Genomic DNA, 25,098 nt, shown 5'->3' with positions numbered 1-25,098 from the left:
AGATTACCTATAAAACTTAATACAATTTAAATGCTAGGTAAATGATCATCATACTGTGTTGTTTAATGAATAATGACAAGAGAAAATTCTGTACATTTTTAGTACAGATGCAATAATTTTTCCAAATATTTTTGATCCCTGGTTACTTGAATCCACAGATGCAGAATCCACAGATATGAGGGGATGACTGTACCTTAGACTAGGTAATTTATAAACAATAGAAATTTATTGTTCACAGTTCTGGAGGCTGAGACGCCTAAGATCAAGGTGCCAGCAACTTCAGCGTCTGGTGAGGGCTTGCTCATCAGAGATGGCACCTTCTTGCTGCATTCTCACATGGCAGAAGAGAAGACAAGCTTCCTCCAGCCTCTCAAAAGGACACTAATCCCATTCATGAGGTCTCCGTCCTCATGATCTAATCACCTCCTAAAGACCCCACCTCTTTTAGTACTATTGCATTGGAGGTGAGGTTTCAACATATGAATTCTGGGGGATACAAACATTCAGACCACAGCAAGTGTCTTTTTATGAAAATAAGCATGTGTAAATAAGGCAATCGGGCTGTGTTAACTTCTCAACATAAAGCACACTTGCAAAAATTCTTAGTTGAATCACTTTGGAGTCTATTCAAGATAATTTCTCATATTAAGGCCTCAGCCTGCCATTCCAAAGATACCTTCCTGTGAACCTGCTCTCAGGCACTGAATGAACAGCTAGGCTGGCACACCAGCCACACCCCCACCTGGCCAACTTCCAGTCTCTGCCTCTAATCCTGCCTTCTCCCATTTCCACCTACTGAAATCCCATGCAGCCTTCCACATTCAGCTCTAATGCCATCTTCTTTATGAAATTTTCTATCAAAGGGGTGGGAGACAGAAAAGGGAGAGGGATGAGAGCCAGGGAGAGATTTGCTGCCACTTGATGGCTTTAGCTTTGCAAAGGCAGCAAGAAACACAGGGGCTTGAGTCTGAAAACCAACATTGTTGAGAGTTCCCAACAGTGGCACAGGCACTAGAAAAGCAGTGGAAGCTCAGCCAGTGAGGTGTTAAAACACAGGCAGGGTGACCATCTGTCCAGGCTATCATAGACAGAATTTTCACGCTGGGTGGGGGTTATAAGGGATGACCCTACATCCCTTCCATGATTCTAAGTTGTGTCATGGCCATGGGTTCCAAACAGTAAGTTTCAAGTTAGAGGCAAATCTTGCTGAAGGTTCAGTTTATGATTCTCTAATCTTACCTGTCCATTTTCTTGATACATTTTTTATTTAGAAAGAAATACAGGCTGCAGACTAGCTACTTGGGAGGCTGAGGTGGGAGAATCGCTTGAGCCCAGGAGTTCAAGGCTGCAGTGAGCCATGATTGCACCACTATACTCCATCATGGGGCAACAGAACAAGACTCTGTCTCTTAAAAAAAAAGAGAAAGCAACATAGCAGCATAAGAGCAAAGGCTTTAAAGTCAGCCTGCACATGGATATGAATCCTTGTCTTAGACAAGTTACATAACCACTGCTGGTCTCACTTTCCTCACCTGTAAAGTGGGCTTAATAACAGAACATCATAAGGGGTTGATGTAAGCAGTATATGAGCTAATACACATAAAGCAGTTAGTGTAGTATACAGCATATAGCATATAGCAAGCATGCAATAACAGTTCATTAGTATCAACATCACTACCATTATTAAAGTGCTTTGCAGGTCCTGACACATGGAAAATGTATAATAAATAACAGCTATCAAGATTTTTAAGTTTTTTTTATTATTATACTTTAAGTTTTAGGGTACATGTGCACAATGTGCAGGTTAGTTACGTATGTATACATGTGCCATGCTGGTGTGCTGCACCCATTAACTCATCATTTAGCATTAGGTATATCTCCTAATGCTATCCCTCCCCCCTCCCCCCACCCCACAACAGTCCCCAGAGTGTGATGTTCCCCTTCCTGTGTCCATGTGTTCTCATTGTTCAATTCCCGTCTATGACTGAAAACATGCGGTGTTTGGTTTTTTGTCCTTGCGATAGTTTACTGAGAATGATGATTTCCAATTTCATCCATGTCCCTACAAAGGACATGAACTCATCATTTTTTATGGCTGCATAGTATTCCATGGTGTATATGTGCCACATTTTCTTAATCCAGTCTATCGTTGTTGGACATTTGGGTTAGTTCCAAGTCTTTGCTATTGTGAATAGTGCCACAATAAACATACGTGTGCATGTGTCTTTATAGCAGCATGATTTATAGTCCTTTGGGTATATACCCAGTAATGGGATGGCTGGGTCAAATGGTATTTCTAGTTCTAGATCCCTGAGGAATCACCACACTGACTTCCACAATGGTTGAACTAGTTTACAGTCCCACCAACAGTGTAAAAATATTCCTATTTCTCCACATCCTCTCCAGCACCTGTTGTTTCCTGACTTTTTAATGATTGCCATTCTAACTGGTGTGAGATGGTATCTCATTGTGGTTTTGATTTGCATTTCTCTGATGGCCAGTGATGAGCATTTTTTCATGTGTCTTTTGGCTGCATAAGTGTCTTCTTTTGAGAAGTGTCTGTTCATATCCTTTGCCCATATTTTTCTTTTTTTATAGAGATGGGGTTTCCCTATGTTGCTCAGGCTTATCTCGAGCTCCTGAGCTCAAGTGATCTGTTCACCTCAGCTTCCCAAAGTCCTGGGATTATAGGCATGAGCCACTGCCCCCAGCCCATCAATAATATTATAATACATATAAGTTTATATATTAAATGCCATTCATTTTAAGTAAAATAAATAATCATTCATTTTAAAGATTAATTTTAGATTCATTGTAAATAAATGAATTTGTAAAGCAAATATTTAAAGACATCATTACAAAAGTAGAATTTGGTATACAGCCCTCCTCTGGTTAAGGGATAATAGTGGTTAGCTATTATCATTTTGTAGATGATAAAACTCAGAGATTCTATTAATTGCCCAAGGTCACACAGTGGAGAAACTAAAACTAGAACTGAGTCTTTAGTTTCTAAGCTCCTTCTTCCTTCCACGAACCATGCAAATAAAAATAAAATAAATTGGAAGTATGATAGCACGCCAAGAGTTCATCTATTCATCCAGCTGAGAGATATGTTTCTTCCTCCACTGTTTAACTTTTTGAGGCTTTTATTTCCTTTATGTGAAAAAGACAAGAAATCTTTATTCTACATGTAATGAAGGATCTCCTCCAGCACAACTTGGCAGATTAAACACATGTAATGGATTAGTCAGGATGCAGATTCTACTGATAATGAATGAAATAAATGGAGTTGTACTTCTCTTCCATATTACAAGAAGCATTAGAAGGCCTAGATGGCCAGGCATGGTGTCCACACTTGTAATCCCAGCGCTTTGGGAGGCCAAGGTGGGAGAATTGCTTGAGGCCAGGAGGTCTAGGCCAGCCTGGACAACATAGCAATAACCTATCTCTTGAAAAAAAAAGGCCAAGGCTAATAGGGTACCCTACAATGTTGGAAACTCATATCCTTCCCTTTTGGTGCTCAGCCTTTCCAGGATGCCACTCTCTTCTGCATGGTTGAGGCTAGCTCACCACTATAGCCATGTTCCTTCCAGGCAACAAGACATGCCTCTTGCCTTTAAGAGCATGATTTAGGGCCAGGCGCAGTGGCTCATGCCTGTAATCACATCACTTTGGAAGGCCAAGGCAGGCAGATTGCTTGAACCCGGGAGACCAAGGGTGCAGTGAGCTGAGATCTCACCACTGCACTCCAGCCTTGATGACAGAGTGAGACTCTGTCAAAAAAAAAAAAAAAAAAAAAAACACCTAATACAAACAGTATTTCACTGTAGCAAGCTGAAAGGATATGCTGCCAGGAATGAAGGAAAGAAAGATGTCAGCTGTTTGGGGTAGGGGTTGAGGGTGGCTCCTCAAATTTCCAGGTCCTCACAGGAGGCATGCTCAAGGTGGTGAAGACCTTCTACTTGCCTACAGTAACATCCTGCAGGAAGCCTAAAGGGGCATTTGCAAAGTCTCTGCTGCTTCCAGTCTGGTCAACCTGAAACTTCAACATCATTACTATACATGATTCCAAAACCACCTTGCATAAGTTGCAGAATCTAACATCTAGGTCAAGGGTACAACTTCATACCATACCACAGCTCCATCTTGCTACACTGTTACCAGTTATACTGAAAATGACAGGCATCACCCATGCATAGTTGTATGGCAGCATTGTAGCAATATTACTAGGCACAGTTATCTCCAGCATTACATGGCCTGGGAGGTTGTGAACAGGATCTGCCAAAAAGCACAAAGATAGTTAAGCCAAAGTGGGTAAAAGGCAATTATTATTTTCAGGAAAAACAAATATTGGACAAGATAGGAAGTATAGTATACTATATGGCTCTGCTGCAATAACTATATGATCACAATCATATTAATTTAACCAAAAACTATGATATAACTATATCAAGGGGATAGGAAAAAAGGAAGTGGGAAGAAAAGAAAGAGTGTAAGAGAATTAATCCTCATTTCACAGTAATAAATCACTAGGAATAGTGTCTCAAACTGATAAGTCAAGAAACAGTGTTACATTCCTTTTTCTTTTCTCTTCTTTGTTTCTTCCCTTCCTTCCTTCCTTTATTTCTTTCTAGATGTATGTAGATAAATATCAGAAGAAACAGCTAAGAATTTACAGTGCTTACCTTTGGAGATGAGCAGTGGAACAAGAAAAAAGTAGAGCAGGAAAATGCTGTTCTTTGCTAAAAGCCATTTAGGATTATTTGATATTTAAAGCAAGAGGAAGAGGAGAAAACAAATGAGTATAGCATAAGTTGTGGTGAGTACTACAAAGCAAAGGTTGGCAAATGATGGCCCTAAGAACAAATTTAACCCACAGACTATTTTTGTGCAGTACATAAGCTAAGAATGATTTTTACATTTTTAAATGTTTCAATAAAAATAAAACAAAGAGGCCAGGTGTGGTGGCTCCCACCTATAATCTGGGCACTTTGGGAGGCAGAGGCAGGCAGATTGCTTGAGCTCAGGAGTTCAAGATCAGCCTGGGCAACATGGTAAAACTCTGTCTCTACAAACAATGCTAAAAAATTCGCCGGGCGTCGTGGTGCAAGCCTGTGGTCCCAGCTACTCAGGAGGCAGAGATGGGAGGATCACTTGAGCCCAGGAGGTTAAATCTGCAGTGAGCCATGATCATGCCACTCAACTCCAGTCTGGGTGACAAAGCAAGACCCTGTCTCCAAAAACACTTAAAAATAAATAAAAAGTAGAAAAATAAACAAAGAATATTTGATGACATATAAAAATTAGGTAATATTCACATTTTATTTTTAAAAATTTAATATAAAAAATTCATTACTGTCCAACATTAATAGATGAACATTTATGATCAGTTTTGATTATAGCAAACACTAAATTTGACTTCCAACTAAGAGAAATGTTATAACCTCTAAAACAGAACTCCATTATTCTCATTGGTAGGCCTGTACTACAAAAAAAAATTGTACTCTATTATTATTATTATTATTATTATATTTAGAATTTTATTAATAAAAATGGTGGAAATTTGTTTTCTCTTGTAATGTAAGTACTTACATTATTTTGCCTCTTGGCTCACAGATCTAAAATATTCACAATCCGGCCCTTTATGTAAAAAGTTCGTCCATCTCTGTTGTAAAGGGAGGAATGAGGTTTCTCAGAGCACATAACAAAGGAACTAGGGCTCGGCTGGTAAGAATGGGAGCCTGGGAAGGTCAGGCATGATGGCTCACGCCTGTAATCGCAGCACTTTGGGAGGCCGAGGCGAGCAGATCACCTGATGTCAGGAGTTCGAGACCAGCCTGGCCAATATGGCAAAATCCCATCTCTACTAAAAATACAAAAATTAGCCAGGCATGGTGGTATGCACCTGTCGTCCCAGCTACTTGGGAGGCTGAGGTAAGAGAATCACTTGAACCCAGGAGGAGGTTGCAGTGAGCGCCACTGCACTCCAGCCTGGGCGACAGAGTGACACTCTGTCTCAAAGAAAAAAAAAAAAACACAGAATGGGATCCTAGGGAAAGGCAAGAAGATGAAATGATTAGCTACCTTTTGTAGTGGAAATCCCTTTGAGAACCTGCCAAAACAAAGCATAAGATGGATCTTTTCAACAGAAATGCGCATACATTCAACATTTAAGACCCTTAGTATCCTCCAAGAGCCCTAACAGATCTCAGTGGACCTTTAAGTGTCCAAGAGCCCTAGTAACGGGAAGGAAGGAAGGAAGGAAAGAAGGAAGGAAGGAAGGAAAAAGATGGAGGCATAAACCTATGTGACAGCAAAGAATAACTGAGCTTCCTTTGTTGTGGGAAGTGAGGGACCCCAAACAGAGGGACCGGCTGAAGCCATGGCAGAAGAACATGGATTGTGAAGATTTTATGGACATTCATTAGTTCCCCAAATTAATACTTTTGTAGTTTCTTATGCCTGTCTTTACTGCAATCACTAAACATAAATTGTAAAGATTTCATGGACACTTATCACTTCCCCAATCAATACCCTTGTGATTTCCTATGCCTGTCTTTACTTTAATCTCTTAATCCTGTCAGCTGAGGAGGATGTATATCTCCTCAGGACCCTGTAATAATTGCATTAACTGCACAAATTGTACAGCATGTGTGTTTAAACAATATGAAATCTGGGCACTTTGAAAAAAGAACAGGATAACAGCAATTGTTCAGGGAATAAGAGAGATAACCTCAAACTCTGACCACTGGTGAGCCGGGCAGAACAGAGCCATATTTCGCTTCTTTCAAAAGCAAATGGGAGAAATATTGCTGAATTCTTTTTCTCAGCATGGAACATCCCTGAGAAAGAGAATGCGCACCTGGAGGTGGGTCTCTAAACTGGCCCCCGCCGGGGCATGGTCATCTCTTATGGTTGAGGCTGCAGAGGTGAAATAGACTCCAGTCTCCTATAGTGCTCCCAGGCTTATTAGGAAGAGGAAATTCCCACCTAATAAATTTTGATCAGACCGGTTGATCTTAAAACCCTGTCTCCTGATAAGATGTTATCAATGACAATGGTGCCCGAAACTTCATTAGCAATTTTAATTTCGCCTTCGTCCTGTTGTCCTGTGATCTCGCCCTGCCTCCACTTGCCTTGTGATATTCTATTACCCTGTTAAGTACCTGATGTCTGTCACCCACACCTATTCGCACGCTCCCTCCCCTTTTGAAAATCTCTAATAAAAACTTGCTGGTTTTTGTGGCTTGTGGGGCATCACGGATCCTAACAACATGTGATGTCTCCCTCGGATGCCCAGCTTTAAAATTTCTCTCTTTTGTACTCTGTCCCTTTATTTCTCAAGCCGGCCGACGCTTAGGAAAAATAGAAAAGAACCTACGTGATTATCGGGGCAGGTCCCCCGATATCCTTTGATGTGCGCTCTCTCCCCCTCATCTGAGTACTCTTCCCCAACCCAAATAAAACCAAAAGACCAACCCGGTGAGGTGAGCAGTGGTGTGTAGAGGCCCAGGAACAGAGATAGAAATTCCTGTATAAAAGGTAGGAACAGGGTGCAGGTAGAGAAGTTGCTGAGAGCCATACCTGCAGCAAATATGGAGAAGGCCACAGCTGAGTGGCTGCAGGAAGCCATGGGCTGCCTCCCATCCCCATTATTTCTGAAACCCATGCTCCCAGGGTGCCTTGGCCACATCAGTCTCCTATCCATGCAGCCCCCAGGGCAGTGTATGCCCTGGCCCACTACCCTTAGATCCCCCAAGGGCTGAGCTGAGGCCCAGACCCCAGATGGAAAGGTTGGCAGCCCAAACTAGAGAGCAGCACTCCAAATGCAGGTGACCCTGCCTGTGGACCCCATGTTTCAGAGGTCCCAGGTAGACATGACTTTGGATGTGATCCCAGCCAGGATCCATCACATCATTTCTGATGCTTTTTGCAGCAGGGAGCTTGGGGGTCCACAGGCTCAGTCCAACTGTCCTGAGACTTGTCCATATAATGGGCATCCTGGACAGTGCCACTTCATCTCTGGCACCACTGCTGGGAGTAGCATTTTTGGGAAATAAAGCAGAAAGGCATCTGGGCATCCACAGGGATGTATCAGGAAGAAAGGAAGGGTCCTCTTATCTTCAGAGCTATAAGCCTGAGACTTAAAACATATTTCAGTACCAGCTGTGTCCCTGGGTTGCCCCTCATATGAGCTTCGACTTATGCCATGGGTGGGAGGAATTGGCAGGATTTCTAGATCTGGACATGGAGATTTTTCACTTTGCAGGCCCGGCAGGAGATCCCACAACCATACCTTCACCAAAATCTCACTCTGAGCCTCTGCATCCACTCTTCTGCCTGAGACCTCACAGACAAGAAGTAAATATGCTGTCTTAAAAATCTGTCTCTTGAGGGATTCAAATCTTAAGACTCCCCCAAAATCCCCCAGAGAAGAAAAATAAGACCTCTGTCTACAGGGAGAAACATGGGAGAAAAATATGCACTTAGAAGAACATAGAAGAAACTGTGAACTTTGGTCACCTTAAAAAGGACAACTGGTTGCCTGGGAGACTGATATAGTTTGGATATTTGTCCCTGCCCAAATCTCATGTTGAACTCTAATCCCCAGTGCTAGAGGTGGGACCTGGTGAGAGGTGTTTGGGCCATTGGGGCAGGTCTTTCATGGCCTGGTGTTGTCTTCAAGACAGTGAGTGTGTTCTCACGAGATCAGGTCGTTTACAAGTGTGTGGCACCTCCCCACACTCTCTTGTTCCTGCTTTTGCCATGTGATGCATAAGCTCCCGCTTCACCTTCTGCCAGGAGTGAAAGCTCCCTGAGGCCTCCCCAGAAGCAAAGAGATGTGGGCTCCATGCTTGCACAGCCTGCAGAACCATGAGCCAGTTAAATCTCTTTTTTTTTTTTTTTTTAGTTTTTAAATTTTACTTTAAGTTCTGGGATACATGTGCAGAACGTGCAGGTTTGTTACATAGGTATACATGTGCCATGGTGGTTTGCTGCACCTGTCAACCCGTCATCTAGGTTTTAAGCCCAACGTGCATTAGGTATGTATCCTAATGCTCTCCCTCCCCTTGCCCCCCATCCCCCAACGGGCCCTAGTGTGTGATGTTCCCTTCCCTGTGTTATCATTGTTCAACTCCCACTTATGAGTGAGAACATGTGGTGTTTGGTTTTCTGTTCCTGTGTTAGTTTGCCAAGAATGATGGCTTCCAGCTTCATCCATGTCACTGCAAAGGACATGAACTCATTTTTTTGATGGCTGCATAGTATTCCACGGTGTATATGTGCCACATTTTCTTTATCCAGTCTCTCATTGATGGATATTTGGGTTGGTTCCAAGACGTTGCTATTGTAAATAGTGCAATCTCTTTTCTTTATAAATTACCCAGCCTCAGGTATTTCTTAATAGCAATGCAAGAATGATCTAATACAGAGACATAAGAGAAACGGTCCCTTGGACTGTCTACCTTTGTACCATGTTCAAGTATTACTTATGTTTTTAAATATTTGAAAAGCAAAAATAAATAAAAAGCAAATAAATTAAGACATCTGAGGAAGAAACCTGGTTTAGCTGATCTTAAGAATGGTTCAGAAAACTTAACTTTCATGGACACTTTTCATGGACAATTTCAAGGGGATTTGTCTACCTATCACCAAGCCCTGAATTATCAGGTAGACCACAAGTTTCCAGAGAGAAGAAGGCATGGGTTTTTGTACCTCTCCTGTGACCTAGCCAAGCCTCTGGAAGAGAATATGTACTTGAGAAATATTAGGTCCCATTCAAAAATAAATATTCCAAAGTAAGTAAATATTTAATACAGTAAACTGATCTTTGACAAAGGTGCCAAGAATACACAATGGGGGAAGGACAGCCTCTTCAACAAATGGCATAGGAAAAACTGGATATCCACATGCAAAAGAATGAAATTGAGCTTCCGTCTTACACTACCCACAAAAAATAACTTGAAATAGATTAAAGACTTCTATATAAGACATGAAACTGTAAACATGTAGAATAAAACCTAGGAGAAAGCTCCTTGACATCGGTCTAGGAAATGATTTTTTAGGATATGACCTCAAAAGCAGAGGCAACAACAACAACAAAAATAAACAAATGGGATGGCATCAAACTAAAAATCTTCACAACAAAGGAACAATCAACAAAATGCAAAGGTAACTTATGAAATGGGGAAAATATTTGCAAACCATATGTCCCATTAGGATTTAATATCCAAAATACATCAGGAACTCCTCATACAACTCAATAGCAAAATAAATAAATAAATAAATAAATAAAAATTAAAATTAAAAAAACCCTCATTTAAAAAGGGGCAAATGACCTGAATAGACATTGTTCCAAAGGCAGATAAATGGCCAACAGGTGCATGAAAGGTGCTTAGCATCATTAGTCTTCAAGGAAATGCAGATTGAAACCACAAGGAGATATCACCTCGCCTCCGTTAGGTTAAGCTGTTATCAAAAAGACAAGATTAAAAGCATTGACAAGGATGTGGAGAAAAGGGACCATTCTAAGCTACTGGTGAAAATGAAATTTGATAGGGCCAGTATGGAAAACAGTATGCAGGTTCCTCAAAATATTGAAAATAGAACTATCTTATGATCCAGCAACCCATCCTCTGGGTATATATCCTAAGGAAATAAAAACAGTAGCTTCAGATATATCTGCACTCCTATGGTCATTGCACCATTATTCACTATAGCCAGGACATGGAAACAACTTAAATGTCCATTGATGAATTAATGGATAAAGAAACTGTGTGTGTGTGTGTGTGTGTGTGTGTGTGTGTGTGTGTGTGTGTGTATGTATATATTAGGTTGGTGCAAAGGTCATTGCAGTTTTTGCCACTATATACAGTCATTAAAAAGAAGGAAAGAAGGAAATCCTGCCATTGGTGACAACATGGATGGACCTTGAGAGCATCATGCTAAGAAGTGAAACAAGTCAGATAAGGAAGGAGAAATGTACAAGCTCACTTATATGTGGAATCTAAAGAAGTCAAACTTGGCCAGGTGCGGTGACTCACATCTGTAATCCCAGCACTTTGGGAGGCTGAGGCGGGAGTATCACTTGAGGTCAGGTGTTAGAAACCAGCCTGGCCAGCATGGTGAAACCCCATCTCTACTAAAAATACAAAAAAAAATTAGCTGGGCGTGGTGGTGCATGCCTATAGTCCCAGCTACCTGGGAGGCTGAGGCAGGAGAATGGCTTGAATCTGGGAGGCAGAGGTTGAAGTAAGCCGAGATCGCACCACTGCACTCCACCCTGGGCAACAGAGAAAGACTCTAACTCAAAAAAAAAAAAAAAAAAGCCAAACTCAAAGAAACAGAGTAGAATGGTGGTTGCCAGGGGCTGGGAACTGAGGGAAATGAAAAGATGTTGGCCAAAGAGTGCAAACTTTCAGTTATAAGGAACACATTCTGGGGATCTAATGTACAACATGGTGACTAGAGTTAATAATACTGTATTGTTTACCTGAAGGTTGCTAAGAGAGTAGGTCTTAAATGTCCTCAGCGCACACACACAAAGGTAACTATGTAAGGTGACTGATGTGTTAATGATTGTGACAATAATTTCACAATATACATGTATATGAAAGCATCACATTGTATCCCTTAAATACATACAATTGTCCCTCAGTATCCACAGAAGATTGGTTCTAGAAACTTCTGCAGATACCAAATCCGAGGATGCTCAAGTCCCTTATATAAAATGGTCCATATTTGCATGTAACCTATGCCCATTATCTCTAGATTACTTATAATACCTAACACAATGCAAATCCTATGTAAATAGTTGTAATACTGTATTTAGGGAATAATGATAAGGAAAAAAGTCCCTACAAGTTCAGCACAGATGCAACTATTACAGGCCTAACTACATTTTCAAACCGTGGTTGGTTGAATCCATGGATGCAAAACCCATAGAAATAAAGGGTCAACTGCAGCCATCCCATTACTGGGCATATACCCAAAGGGTTATAAATCATGCAGCTATAAAGACACATGCACACGTATGTTTATTGCGGCACTATTCACAATAGCGAAGACTTGGAACCAACCCAAATGTCCATCAATGATAGACTGGATTAAGAAAATGTGGCACATATACACCATGGAATACTATGCAGCCATAAAAAAGGATGAGTTCATGTCCTTCATAGGGACATGGATGAAGCTAGAAACCATCATTCTGAGCAAACTATCACAAGGACAGAAAACCAAACACTGCATGTTCTCACTCATAGGTGGGAATTGAACAATGAGAACACTTGGACACAGGGTGGGGAACATCACACATCCGGGCCTGTCATGGGGTGGGAGGAGGGGGGAGGGATAGCATTAGGAGATATACCTAATGTAAATGACAAGTTAACAGGTGCAGCACACCAACATGGCACATGTATACATATGTAACAAACCTGCACATTGTACACATGTACCCTAGAACTTAAAGTATAATAATAATAATAAAAAGAAATAGAGGGTCAACTGTACAATTTTATCTATCAATTATACCTCAGTAAAGCTGGGGGTGGGAGTCCAGGAATAAATAGATAAACAGATAAATAGTTTGAGTATCTCTTTTCTGGCAGGGGTCAGGGACTGGGGAGAAGTGGAGATAGGGCAGAGAGCCTTCCCTTCTTTTCCATTTCGATTTCTCCTAGCCTAGAATCTTCTTTTCTTTTAGTATTAATAGAAAGTTCTAATTTTTAATGAGGGCCATCCATGGTGCCTAGAGATAAAGTAGCCACGGTCATTCAAGAGTGATTCGTCCCCTTGTCCTCCAGAAAACAATCAAAGGCTTGAGATCAACCCCATGGGCCTATATCTACCCAATCAGAACAGTGAGTTATCACAGAGCCACAGCTCTATGAATGCTTTACTTGGATTTTTTTTTTCCAGAAGGAACATGTTTCTCATGCAGCAATCTTAATAAATGCAAGTGGGCTCCATTTCTTGGCTTTGAGGTAATGAAAAATTAATTACCATACTTTACAAGTAATAGATTCCACTCACAGCACTCCTTTAGAAGTAAATATATCATAAATAGTCACTATTATACCAATGGTTGGTGGATTGGGCAGCCTGTCGTCCATAAATCTTTTTTCAACAGACATGTTATTTCTTCTGGGGGAACAAACAGATTTGTTTTAGATCAGAGAGTCAACTGACAGATGGCCTTTGTAAAAACACACCATTTGTATAAATAAATTATAGTTTCACTATGGTATTCTGCATTTGTGGATTTGGAAAATCAATGCCCCCATTCTCCAGACTGGGCCTAAACTGTAAAGAGCAATTTTGTTTAGGTGTGAGGTCACATTGCACAGATCTGCCAACACAGATGCTAAAGTCCAAACTCTCTGGATACTTGCTGCCACTTCTCATCACAATTGTCACAAAGAACTCTGCCTGGAGGTAACAGGATGATCTCCCAGAGAGCTCCGTAACCGATCAGAGCAAGTTACCAACTGGCACACTCCCCTTAGCTCTGGGCTCTGTTTCCATTAAACATAATGATACCACGTGCCTTATTTTCCTAACCACAACTTTGCATAATTGGGACTGACAGTGTATTTGCCTTAAAAACCTGAAACACTTCATTTTCTTTTACAATATAGTTCATCAGTTAAATGCTAAACATTCGGTAGATTTCTTTAAAATCCAAACCAGCCCTAACTCTGAGCACACTGGAATCTCAGTCATTACTCATCTTACAAGGTACACACATGTAACATATGCATCAAATATTTCTTGATTCATATATAAATGTACATATCTAAATATGCATCTATACACACACATACCTATTCATGCAAATCCCCTTTCCCAGAACCAAAGGGTCAAGACTTAGTATCAAAAAAGACATAGTTTGTCACTGTTTTTAAGAACCAGGACTAGTAAAATGTTTCTTTTGTTAGGAGACCAAGACATTCATTTTAGCCAGAAATTATAAGCATAGTCTTTGTTGGCCTAATGATTGCCTGCGTGTCCTTTTTTTTTTAAGGATATTATTCCCCCTCCACACATGATTAAGTCCCTAAAGTCATCAGTCGTGATCAAGGAAATAAAAGTTTAACACCAATCATGTTCACTATTCAAAATATAAAAACAGGAAAGACTTTGTAAGTTTCCAGCTTAAACAAAAATTTGTGTGTCAAATTGCCCAGTATTTTCCTAGCTACAAGGTACTTTTGGACTCTGTGTTTATTCTTTCACAGGGTGGGATACTGTTAGCCTGGTGCTTTGTCTGCATTCATAACCTCAAGCTCCCACATTGCTATTTAGAGTTATACCAGTTGGTGCCTTGATAAAATTAATACAGTGTCTAGAGTTCCTAACTTACATCCAAAGAAGTGCATAAACCAATGATTTCCATCTGTTTCTATGACACTCCCAGGGAATCTCAGGTTACTTCAAACGAGATCAGAAATTCCCAAATAAAATTAATTTAGATCTACAAATCTTACACATATACTTACATATGCCAGATATAAATATATACCTACATGCACATAGTACTTCTGGAAGATGCAAAGTCAGGAAATTACTAAGGTAATTGCATACTAAGATCCTAGGAGGGTAAAATGATCACAAATTATAATATGTATCGTAAACTGATTAGAACTAATCATGAAAAACAAAAGTCCACTCAGTTTACACAAAATCACAAACTTGGATCAATAAAAAGGGTTTGGGGGGTAAATGAATGAAGCTATTTTTGAAGTAGATGATTTTGTGGATGAATTACTAGCAACCCAATAGGATACAAATCTGGTTGGATGACTGATTCATTTGATTCTTTTTTTTTTTCATCTCTAAATTATGCTACATGCCTCTCTCTAAATGGAGAAGTGCTTCATCCTGCATCTCAATAAAATTATTAAAGACATCTTTGCTGTAATGGAGTCAACTCACAATCAATACCTGTATTCATAATATTATGCACACATACAGGTCAAGGGTTAAGAAAATGTTTTCAGTGCAACTGTAATCAACCAACCCTCCTGTAATTAGGCTGTTTGCTGACTCCTTAGGGACATTTATTGGGAGGGGCCCAAGGGCCCCCCTTAGACTCAGATCATGTGACTGAGTGCAAAATTCCTTTGCTTAAAACAAATGCACTTCTCCACCTTCAGATTAAGGCAGTGATTAAGAGCATGGATCTGCCACTTCCTAACTCTATAACTGTGGGAAAGTTTCTCATCCACTCCCTGCTCAGTCTGTAAAAAGGAGAAAATAGTGCTTGCCCCATACAAGTGTTGAAAGGATTAAATAAGTTAGGATAAAGTGCTTAGTACAGTGCACATAGTAAACATTCAATAAGTGTAAGCTCTTATCATTCTTTATTATTCAACTTGTCAGAGGTTCCCCGAGCTAGAGACCACTGCAGAACTCTAGATTACTTATCAACTTATGATCATGTTGACTTTTTAAAATGTATTTTAATTTTATATAATATTATATGATACTATCTCAGTGTTAAATTTTTATGTGTTAAATGTTCGGTATTAAACACACATAATTCAACTAGATCTGCATATTAAGTGGCATATTTGTCCCCTATACATCCTGAAAAGTTTGGAATTGGCGGAAACTGCATTGACTGGGTATCTGGACGTGCATTGGAGGATCTCCCACTAATGTCCTGCGAGGCCATAGCTGAGTCATTTCACCCTTCCAAATACCAGATTTCTTCCTATAACAAAGGTTTCGACTAGGTGAACTCTAAGAACCCTTTTATCCTAAGAATCAGAGTATTTTGAAGCTGACCTCCTCCTTGATTTTCTGAGTTGTGACAGCATCATCTGTCTGAAGAAACCAACCAGTATGAAATGGGAGAATCCTAACCAGTAAATTTACTAGATCCAGCCTCTCTCAGGATAGCACATAACAAAATACTAGAATGAACTATTATATAAAATTCACATAAAAATGACCACATATGCCACTTTTATTGGGAAATTACAAGGAGAATGTGAATCTAATATCTACTGATGAATTATTCAACTATATTTCAGTCAGACTGGCTGACTGGATGACAGAGTATGAGTATTTTTCAAGCACTCATAGAAAACTCCTGAACTCTCTTGAATGTTGGCCTGATGGTTATTTCTGGTGAAGAATGTACACCTGAATGTATAAGAAGAGAGACCCTTTCTTTAGGAATGGGAAAGGACATCATTATGGGATGCCCCAGGGGATCATTTGAAACCCTTTAAATATACATCTTGGGGAAAGAAGACTTTATCCTGACTGGATATCTGACCTGGAAAATACCTTCCAAGACAAAGAACAGTGAGGTCATACACAGAGGGCGTGAAAGGCTTAGGAAAAGAGTAAAGGAAGCCCCAAGAAACAGAGACTGTTGAGTCCAGGGGAGTTTGAGAAGCCATAGGAGACTGAAATAGAGGTTTATGCATATGTTGATGATATATGCGTGATTTGGAGGAAGTCAGAGAGAAACATGGCTGATTTCTCAGCAAATACACTTTAAAATGCACATGTTCTAAACCTAACCCGCTATCTATAAACGCCAGCAATAGCCATGATTAACTAACTAGTAGAGACGCAGAGGGTGGTAGGCATGAGTTCTTCCCACTCAGGCACTGGGAGGCTTTCAGTCACTCCAAAGTCCCCACTGCCTAAATAGTTACAAGTTTGTAGTAGCAAATATACACAATATTACCAAATGTAACAGCTTTAAAAATCAGCCATTTGGCCAAGGCTGGAGAATTCTGTTTGCATCGGTTTCTCTTTTTGGAAGAGATCAAAATGTTGCCTCTCACAGTCCTTTGACTGTAGGAGAAATCAGAGGAAACCTGGATGGTCCACAGCAAGTTAGTATTTCCCACTGAAATAAACACATTCTTTTGACTCCCCTCCAGCCATGGAGCCCTGGCCAACATCTCACAATACAAAGCCGAGACTGGCTTCCACTAGGAACACAGCAACTGCTAATCCCCATTATCACACCCGACAGTGTCCACCACACCCCCATAAAGATGCATTTTCTAGTAACTAATAAAAACTGGTCCTGAAGACAATAGCCTCGCACTCATCTAAATACCCGTTGGGATATTGCAAATTAACACCTTGTAAAGCAACCCAATTAAAAATTATGCCCATACACACAGTCTCACCCACCAAAACATACATCTGCCTCTCCAAATATTATGCAACGCTGGATTCTAAATCGGTCTTAATTTCTAAAAAGCCTACAGGCACGGATATAAATTCTCAGTTCTCGTGGCTGTGGCCGCCCTATGCACTCTTCCCAGTGGTGGACACAAACGTTAATGTACTTGTTATTATTTAAGGGCACAAAAATATAGAAGGTGGCATTTTTCGCTTTCCCCTTCGAAGACTCTCCCCAGAGCTGCCAGATGAACGCCCACGCCACCTTCTCCCACCAAAGGTGGATCCAGCTAACAGGAGACTGGATCGCGACCATAGCGCGTTTGTGCCCAGTTCTGGGGAAAGCCTCATCTTAGCGAGTGGCCCTCGGCTCGTCTCGCAGATCGGCCAAGTACGCGGAGGCCGCGCAGTTTCACCATTAATGCTCCTGAAGGACAATAGCTCATCAAGCCCCACCGAAAGCCCCGGACCCGTCGCGGAGCCTGGGCTGGCGGGGGATGAGGCTGAGCAACTCCTCCTAGAGGTGGTTATGTGGAGAAGGAGCAATCCCTTCTCCCTCCTCCTCCTCCCCCCGCTACTATCCGCGGCCCAGAGAACTGCCGCTTGCCGCCATTGACACGCACAGATAGAACCCAAAGAAAGGCAAAGAGTCCTGCCCGGCACCGGCGCCGCGTGGGCCAAACCTGCGCCCGGGGAGGGGCGCGCAGAGGGCACCGGGCGCCGGGAGCAGGCGGCGCAGCACCAGGTGAGCCCGCCATGGCGATGGCATTATTGTTTAGGGTGCTCCGGGGTCTGGAAACAAAACGCGCCGCCGGGGCAGTGCAGGGGCCGGAGAGAACCACCTCTGCCTCTCCCCCGAGCCCCTGCGGGCGCACCCTCGATAGCCGACCCACCCCCTGCAAAAACAAATTCTTAAATCCAGCTGCCCAACTTGCTTCCTTGGGCGATAAAGGGGGGGCTGCTAAAGAAGTGGTCAAATTCCTGCGGCCAGCGAGGGGCCGGGGGCGTCGAGGGTACTGAGAGGGGAAGGAGGAGGGATGCGAGGTTCAGCAGCGGGCCCCAGGCGAGGCTGGACCCGGAGGAAGCGGAGGTCTCCTGGGAATGCGGAGTTTCGGGCGCAGGAGCGGGAGGACGGAGGCGCCCGGCCGCCCAGGGGCACGGGGCGATGGGTGGGGGGCTGCGCAGGGCCCGAGGGAGCCCGGGGAGGGCCGCTCGGGGGCCTCTGAAGGTGCCCGGGCAGGGCGCCGGCGGCTCCAGGCTGACAATGGAGGGGGCGCGGAGCAGCCGGGCGGAGGTTAGGGACCCGAGTCCGGGGGCGGGCCGCGCCGGGGAAGGTCAGGTCGGGGACGCCGGGTGGCGGGGCGAGGGCTGGGGGTTGCTGCGCGGACACCCGGGCGCCGCGGGCGGGCGTGCGCCCCGGGGCCGGCGCGGAAGAGGGCGCGAGGCCGGGCACTCCCCTTCGGTTCCCTTTCCGGGGCGCCCGGTGCCGACGCGCGCTGCGCTTTCACCGGGAAATGGCGGCCCGGCCGTGGCTCGCCTGGGCAGTCTGGCTCCCGCTTTGCGCGGGAAAAAATAATAATAATAAAAATATCGAAAAAGGGAATAAAAGTAAACTGGCTGCGGCGCAGGAAAGGGCTCTGCCGGGCGCCGGACGCCGTGCGTATCGCTCGCGGGGCGCGGCGGTTGGGGACCAGCCCTGCCTCCCCCGGCTCCCAGCCTGCAGCCCCGGCGCACCTCAGCCCCAGCCCGGCCAGCCCCCCGGATCACCCGTGGGTGTCCTCCCCCGCCTTTCCTTGGGGGGGCGCCCTCAGTTCTTGCCCTCTTTGTTCCTTACAACAATGGCCAAAGGGGCATTGGTTCCCCAAGGGCCAAACGAGCTTCCTCCAGGAGTTTCCCGTCGCGTGCAGTGGACCACCGTGGGCCTGACTGAGGCCTGGTCCTTGCCAGGGTTTTTTGGCAACGGCCCTGGATGAGTGAAGGGATGAAAGGCGCGAGAAGAAATGGGCTGAGAAACCAAAGTGCGGGGCCCTGAGTGTTTGAGGGGACGCGATGGGAACCGTGGCTCCGCTGCCCTGATTTTAAGGGCAGTTGCCCTATCACAGCCACGCTGGAACTGAGGTGTCCTTCCAGCCTCTGTCCACCTCAGAGGAATTCAAAACAAGGGCCCAGTTCTAAGCCCCACAGACCCCAGAATCCCCTAGGGGCCATTAGTCCACCGCGGCAAATGGTTTCCTTACTTTGCTCATTTGTGTTTGTTTTGAAATCCAATTGTCACCTCACTGGGCTGCACAGTTGCTACTGAAACGGTTCAATAGGTGAGAGAAAAAGAAAACATTATTAAGAGCGAGAACGTGTCTTCGTGTGTGTTGTTTTGAAACACAAACTAAGCTACACATAATTCTCCATCCGTTTTAACACACTTTTTATTTTCAAACTAAATGTTCAGAGCTCCAAGATTTGGAAACATACTGGTGATTTTTAGAATTGTTTTAGCCTAAAATTACATATAAATAAATAGAGGCACTGCCCGGCGGAAAAGTTTATCTTGAGTCGCATAATTCACATCTTCATAACCCCTCTTTCCTGTAGCCAGATTTCCTTTTAAAACATGCCCAGTTCTCCTCTTCTCTGGTTTTTCCTATCCTACCACAGTTACACCTCACCTGGATCCATTAATTGTCAGACTTTACACATTATTAGTGGTTTCCTCTATATCAAAACTGCGTAAAAGAATTTACCTCCTTGAATCCGGAGTGTCCCTATGATTCTGACCCTACTCCCTCACCATTCCATCTTCTGTCTGGTTCCCAGGATTTTTAAGGCGCCTCTGGTCTGCCATTTCCCAGTGGGTGGGACACCCTGCTAGCTATTGTCTGAGACAACCACATCTGTTTTCACTGCCTCCTGCCAGCAGAACAGGAGGTGAGTCCTGTCTTAGGCAACTTTAAATGAAAGGTATCTGTAACTTGTTACCGGGGAGGGATGTGCAAAAATTCAGCCAACTTTCTTAAGAATGTTTTTCAACCTTAAGAAATAACCTCCAAGTTAGATGCAGTCTTGGTAAATGGAAAGTATATTGCACAGAGATTAACAAAGAACTTGTGGTTAGAGATCATTCAACAAACACTTACTGAGCACCAATTCTTTTGTTGTTTGTTTTGTTGTTGTTTTGAGATAGGGGTCTCGCTATATTGCTCAGACTGGTCTCGAAATCCTGGGTTCAAGGGGTCCTCCCGTCTCAGCCTCCTGAGTATACACCAATTCTTAAACACGTCTAGATAGGGAAAGAAATGAAATAAAATATAAGGAAGTCATTGGGCCCTTCCCTCATAAAGCTTACAACCCCAAGCCTAGGAGATAAAATATACATGCAGGTAAAACAAGGTAAAAAGTGATTTTGGCAAGCTAGTGGGAAAACAGGTACTTTCATATGCTGCTGACTGGTGTGTAAATTGATATAACCAATTGGAAGAGCAGTTTGGCACTATAAAATTAATAATGCACACATTCTGTGACTCACCATTCCATTTCTCAGTATGTCACCCAAAGAAGCAGGCATCCATGAGCCCAGCATGTATAAGGATGTTCATTGCAATTTTGGTCATTCTGAAGTAGAAAACAGCCTAACAGCCATCAACAGGGAATGGCTAAATAAACTCTGGTGCATCTGTCTTCTGGAATATTAGGCAGCAGTTCAAAAGAATGAAGCAGATCTATATATACTGAGACAGAAAAAGATCACCAAGATGTACTATTAATGAAAAAAGCAAATTGCAGAACAATACATACTATATGGTACTATTGATATTAAAACGATATAAAATTATACATCTCTATAAGTAAAAATTCATACAAAATGGACAGAAAAAGTATAGAAGATGCCCACTAAGAGAGACAAGAACTAGAGGAATTGTCAAGAAGGGCTTTAGCCATATCATTATTGATACCCATCCATAACCTTGTTATAATATTTGAAGTTCTGTAATTTGTTTTTTTGTTTGTTTGTTTTGTTTTGTTTTGTTGAGATGGAGTATCTGTTGTCCAGGCTGGAGTGCATTGGCACAATCTCAGCTCACTGCAACCTCCATCTCCTAGGCTCAAGTGATCCTCCTGCCTCAGCCTCCCTAGTAGCTGGGACTACAAGCTTGTGCCTCCCAAAGTGCTGGGATTACAGGCGTGTGCCACCATGCCCGGCCAAGTTCTGTAATATGAATTAATGTATGTCTTGCTTGGATAACTAAATGCAAGTAATAATTTTAAAGTGATTGATAATACATAATGATAATACGTAATGAATACATAACAATATACACAAAAAATTTACTACAACAGTTTGTAAAGGGAGAAGAGAGTTTTGGACTTGAAGGGAGGGTGTTGGGCTAGGCTTCATAGAGAACGTGGCAGGATTTGGATGAAGAAGGGTAAGGGAGCGAGGCAGGTGGAAGGAAGCTGGATGCAGATGCTGTGTTCCAGCTAGTCCTCATTCTTCAACATGATTATGAGATTCCCTTGCAAGGCTGAGAGTCCTGGCCTGGCCTACCCTGCCAAGGTTCAGGTTGAAGGATGAACTGAAAGAACCCTCACAATTTTTTTCATTGCCATTTAAGTCTGTGACTACCTTAAATTCTATATATAGAAGAAAGAGAAAAACGAGCCAGTAGAGAAGTATATGAGTTCCAATATAATATTGGAAGATCATGTTTTTAAAAGGAATGTAGTGAAATCTTGAAGATAGAATTTTTTTCCCCAATATACACTGGGATGTATATTGGGAATTAGGTTGGAGGGAAAGATAAGTGTTTGGGAGGATAATTCACTTCCCCCAAAAAATCACAAAAGAGACCTTTTGAAACAAAATATTTAAGGCTGGTTTCATTTATTCAAACACTAGTTGAAGGAATATTTATTGAATATCAACTGTGACCTAACACTATGCTAGGTGGCATCTGGGGGTAAAACATGCAACAGCATGTTGGAAGAACAGCCCAGTTGCAGCAGTTGAGGTAAGGGGGCTGGTTCTAGTTTGGTCTCACAGGCCATGGACAAGTCATTCAATGAGCACATTCCCTTCCAAGCCATTCCTTTCATTGTAGCTACATTTGGGTGGGGGTGGGGAGTGGGAGAATGCTAAATGATTGATCACTCAAGTCCCTTTCAGTCTTAGATTACGATTTTGTGAAATCCTGTGATTTCCAACATTGCAATGACTATGAATTCAGGCAGATGGAATTTGGAGACTACAGGATTAGACCGAGGGGATCTGAAAGTGCCCAGCCTTGGGAAAAACAAAACTATTTGCTGTCATGAGGGTTCTCAGCAGATGATGTGGCTCTCAGGGTTTTCCTAGAGTTAAACTTTCATTATTACCCCTTTACACACATACAACCTCAAGTACTGTAATAATTGTAGTGGTTGGTTTTGAAATAGAGTGGACAAAGAGGCAGAAATATGCCCAAGAAAATGTCAGACTGCATTTCATGAAAATAGTTCTCTATAATGATTTCTTTTGTGGAAATAAATCACAGTAGTTAATTAATGTCTGCTACCTGCCAGATACTGTTCAAGCACCTTACATGTATTAACCCATTTAATTCTGACAGCAGCCCTATAAGTAGGTACTATTACTACACCCATCACAGGAAAACGAAATGGTGGGGGGATGGTGAAGAACATGCCCCAAAGTCACCACACAAGGGACTCCAGGCCAGGCAGCCTGACCCCAAAGCCCTACATCCTTATGCCCACGTGGTAAGAGCAAGGAGCTGCTAGCTTTCCAATGATTCTCAGATGATGCTCAGCTTAATGTTTGTGTAGGCAAATTTTTATTTTCAAAACTTATTTGTCTCACTACTTTATCCAACTATGACAAATGAAAGAAAGAATATGAGACTGAGCCACAGAACTCTGTACTTTAAACTGTCTTGTCACAAAGTATTAAATAAGATAAATTTGGTGGTTTCTCTGAAGCCCTTACTGTTCATTTATCCATCTCACCATCCATCATACTTTGCCCGATTTATTTGACTGGCATTGCCAATTTGGACTTGGAATGGAGTAAGTAATTCAAGTCAAAATTCTCATGCTTTGATAGAAATGTGTGTGGAAATATGCATAGACCACCAGTGTACAGACATTTACTCCAACTGATTCTGAGATGTCACAAGGGTTAGATACACTGCCCACGTTTATTCACTCAAAGTTACAACACATGATCTGGCCAAAGATTTAGGGGTTTGTTTCTGGATAGGAAAGGCGGTCCTGATGATAAGAGTTTAGATGCCCAAATTTGGGATATTTCTATGACAACAGGATAAAAGCAGCACAAGATAAAATCAAAGTTACCCTGGAACCCAGGCCCCATGCTGGCTGGGCTGGCACTGCCAATTATATATATATATATATATATATATATACACACACACAGAATTTTGTAACTTGTATTTTGCGCTCCTGCCTTCACTGCTCAATAAGACCATTAAAATTAAATCGTGGTGGTGGACCACAAAGAGGCAAACCCCAATAGCTTACACAATATGCAACATAAACTTTTAGGTCAGGTGGTAATTCACTGGGTTGCTCATCCGAGTGGTAAACTTCCAAATTGAGCTTTCTTGCAGAATTTCAATGAAGTGATCATTGACTTAAGTCCCCCGTCCCCCCACCACCCCGCCAACAACCCTACCACGACTAAACTGAATTTTCACCTCAGCTGTTCCATAGTAAACAACGTAGATTATTGTTTTGGGGTGAAGAAAAGGCAGTCCTAGATATAAAATCAAGCAGATTTTTTCAGGTCCAGTTTTTCTTTTCTATGGTTATCCTGGGTGAAGAAATAGCAACTTCAAAGGACAGATCCTGTGAATGTGACTTATTTATCCTGGTTGCTCTATCTCTGTGAATGTAAGTGACACGTGGGGCTCAGAGGGAGTCTGTTTTGAGCATCTTATAGGTTAGAGAGGACCTCAGAGGTGAGCTGGTGCAATGGTTCTCAGGTGGGGCTCCACAGAACCCAGTGCTCCTTGGAGGCCCAAGGCAGGAAAGGTGGTGACCAAGCTGTTGAAGTTCCCAGGCACTTGCCCACTCCAGCCAGGACAGCTCCCCTTGCATCTGTTTTATATATTAGAGTATAATTTCCTTTTTTTTTTTTTTTGAGACAGAGTCTCACTCTGTCACCCAGGCTGGAGTGCAGTGGTGTGGTCTTGGCTCACTGCAACCTCTGCCTCCTGGGTTCATGATTTTCCTGCCTCAACCTCCTAAGTAGCTGGGATTACAGACATGTGCCACCACACCTGGCTAATTTTTGTGTTTTTAGTAGAGACAGCGTTTCACCACGTTGGCCAGGCTGGTGTCGAACTCCTGACCTCAAGTGATCCTCCCGCCTCGGCCTCCCAAAGTGTTGGGATTACAGGCGTGAGCCACCGCGCCTGGCCTCCTACAAATTTTTGTTCAAGCAAAAGGGGAACCCTACAAGGTCTACTGATTTGCCTACAGGCCGCAGCTAGTCACAGCCAAACTGGAGGCTCCCTCCCCGTGGTCCACCGCACCTTCCATTCTACCACCTTGATGCCCCCTTGAACTTTGGCAGGTTTCACCCACAGAGGGGATGGTGTGGTGTGGCCAGTGGCTGGTTACACCCACAGAGAGGATGGTGTGGTGTGGTGTGGCCAGTGGTAGCCCTTAGCTGAAGCAGCTGATACAATGTGCCAGGGCCCAGGAGCTACAGGGGACCCACACGTGCATAACCATGGAGCAACACTGCCTGTCAAGAGCACAGAACATAGAACTGCAGCAAAAGACCCAAGCCACTTGTCCCCACAGTGCAGCCACTGCCTGAGGACTGACAGCAGGGCCAGGTGCGGTGGTTCACGGCTATAATCCCAGCAGTTTGGGAGGCTGAGGTGGGCGGATCACTTGAGGTCAGGAGTTGGAGACCAGTCT

At 42.9% G+C, this 25,098-nt stretch overlaps 2 protein-coding genes across 3 annotated transcripts in view; one reads left to right on the top strand and one right to left on the bottom strand.

Moving 5' to 3' along the window:
- The window catches only part of AIFM2 (AIF family member 2), a 126,108-nt gene that overhangs the window by 28,248 nt on the left and 72,762 nt on the right, over positions 1 to 25,098 (bottom strand). Inside the window, exons 10-11 of one of the 2 annotated variants that reach the window (XR_010135198.1) lie at positions 20,681 to 20,882; positions 20,292 to 20,434 (exon numbers count right to left, since the gene is read on the bottom strand). The gene's annotated coding sequence lies outside the window, so the exon portion shown is untranslated. Of the gene's footprint in view, positions 1 to 19,573; positions 20,435 to 20,680; positions 20,883 to 25,098 lie in introns of those variants that run through there. The other variant, XR_010135199.1, reaches the window with a different exon arrangement.
- MACROH2A2 (macroH2A.2 histone) overlaps positions 17,539 to 25,098 on the top strand; it is a 59,532-nt gene continuing 51,972 nt past the window's right edge. The window contains exon 1 of the mRNA XM_004049531.4: positions 17,539 to 17,905. The gene's annotated coding sequence lies outside the window, so the exon portion shown is untranslated. The remainder of the gene's footprint in view (positions 17,906 to 25,098) is intronic.

The sequence above is a fragment of the Gorilla gorilla genome, chromosome 8, assembly GCF_029281585.2.
Source record: "Gorilla gorilla gorilla isolate KB3781 chromosome 8, NHGRI_mGorGor1-v2.1_pri, whole genome shotgun sequence".
Classification (NCBI taxonomy): domain Eukaryota; kingdom Metazoa; phylum Chordata; class Mammalia; order Primates; family Hominidae; genus Gorilla; species Gorilla gorilla.
Note: the sequence above shows the minus strand (reverse complement) of the source record. Positions and strands in the feature narration are given on the sequence as shown.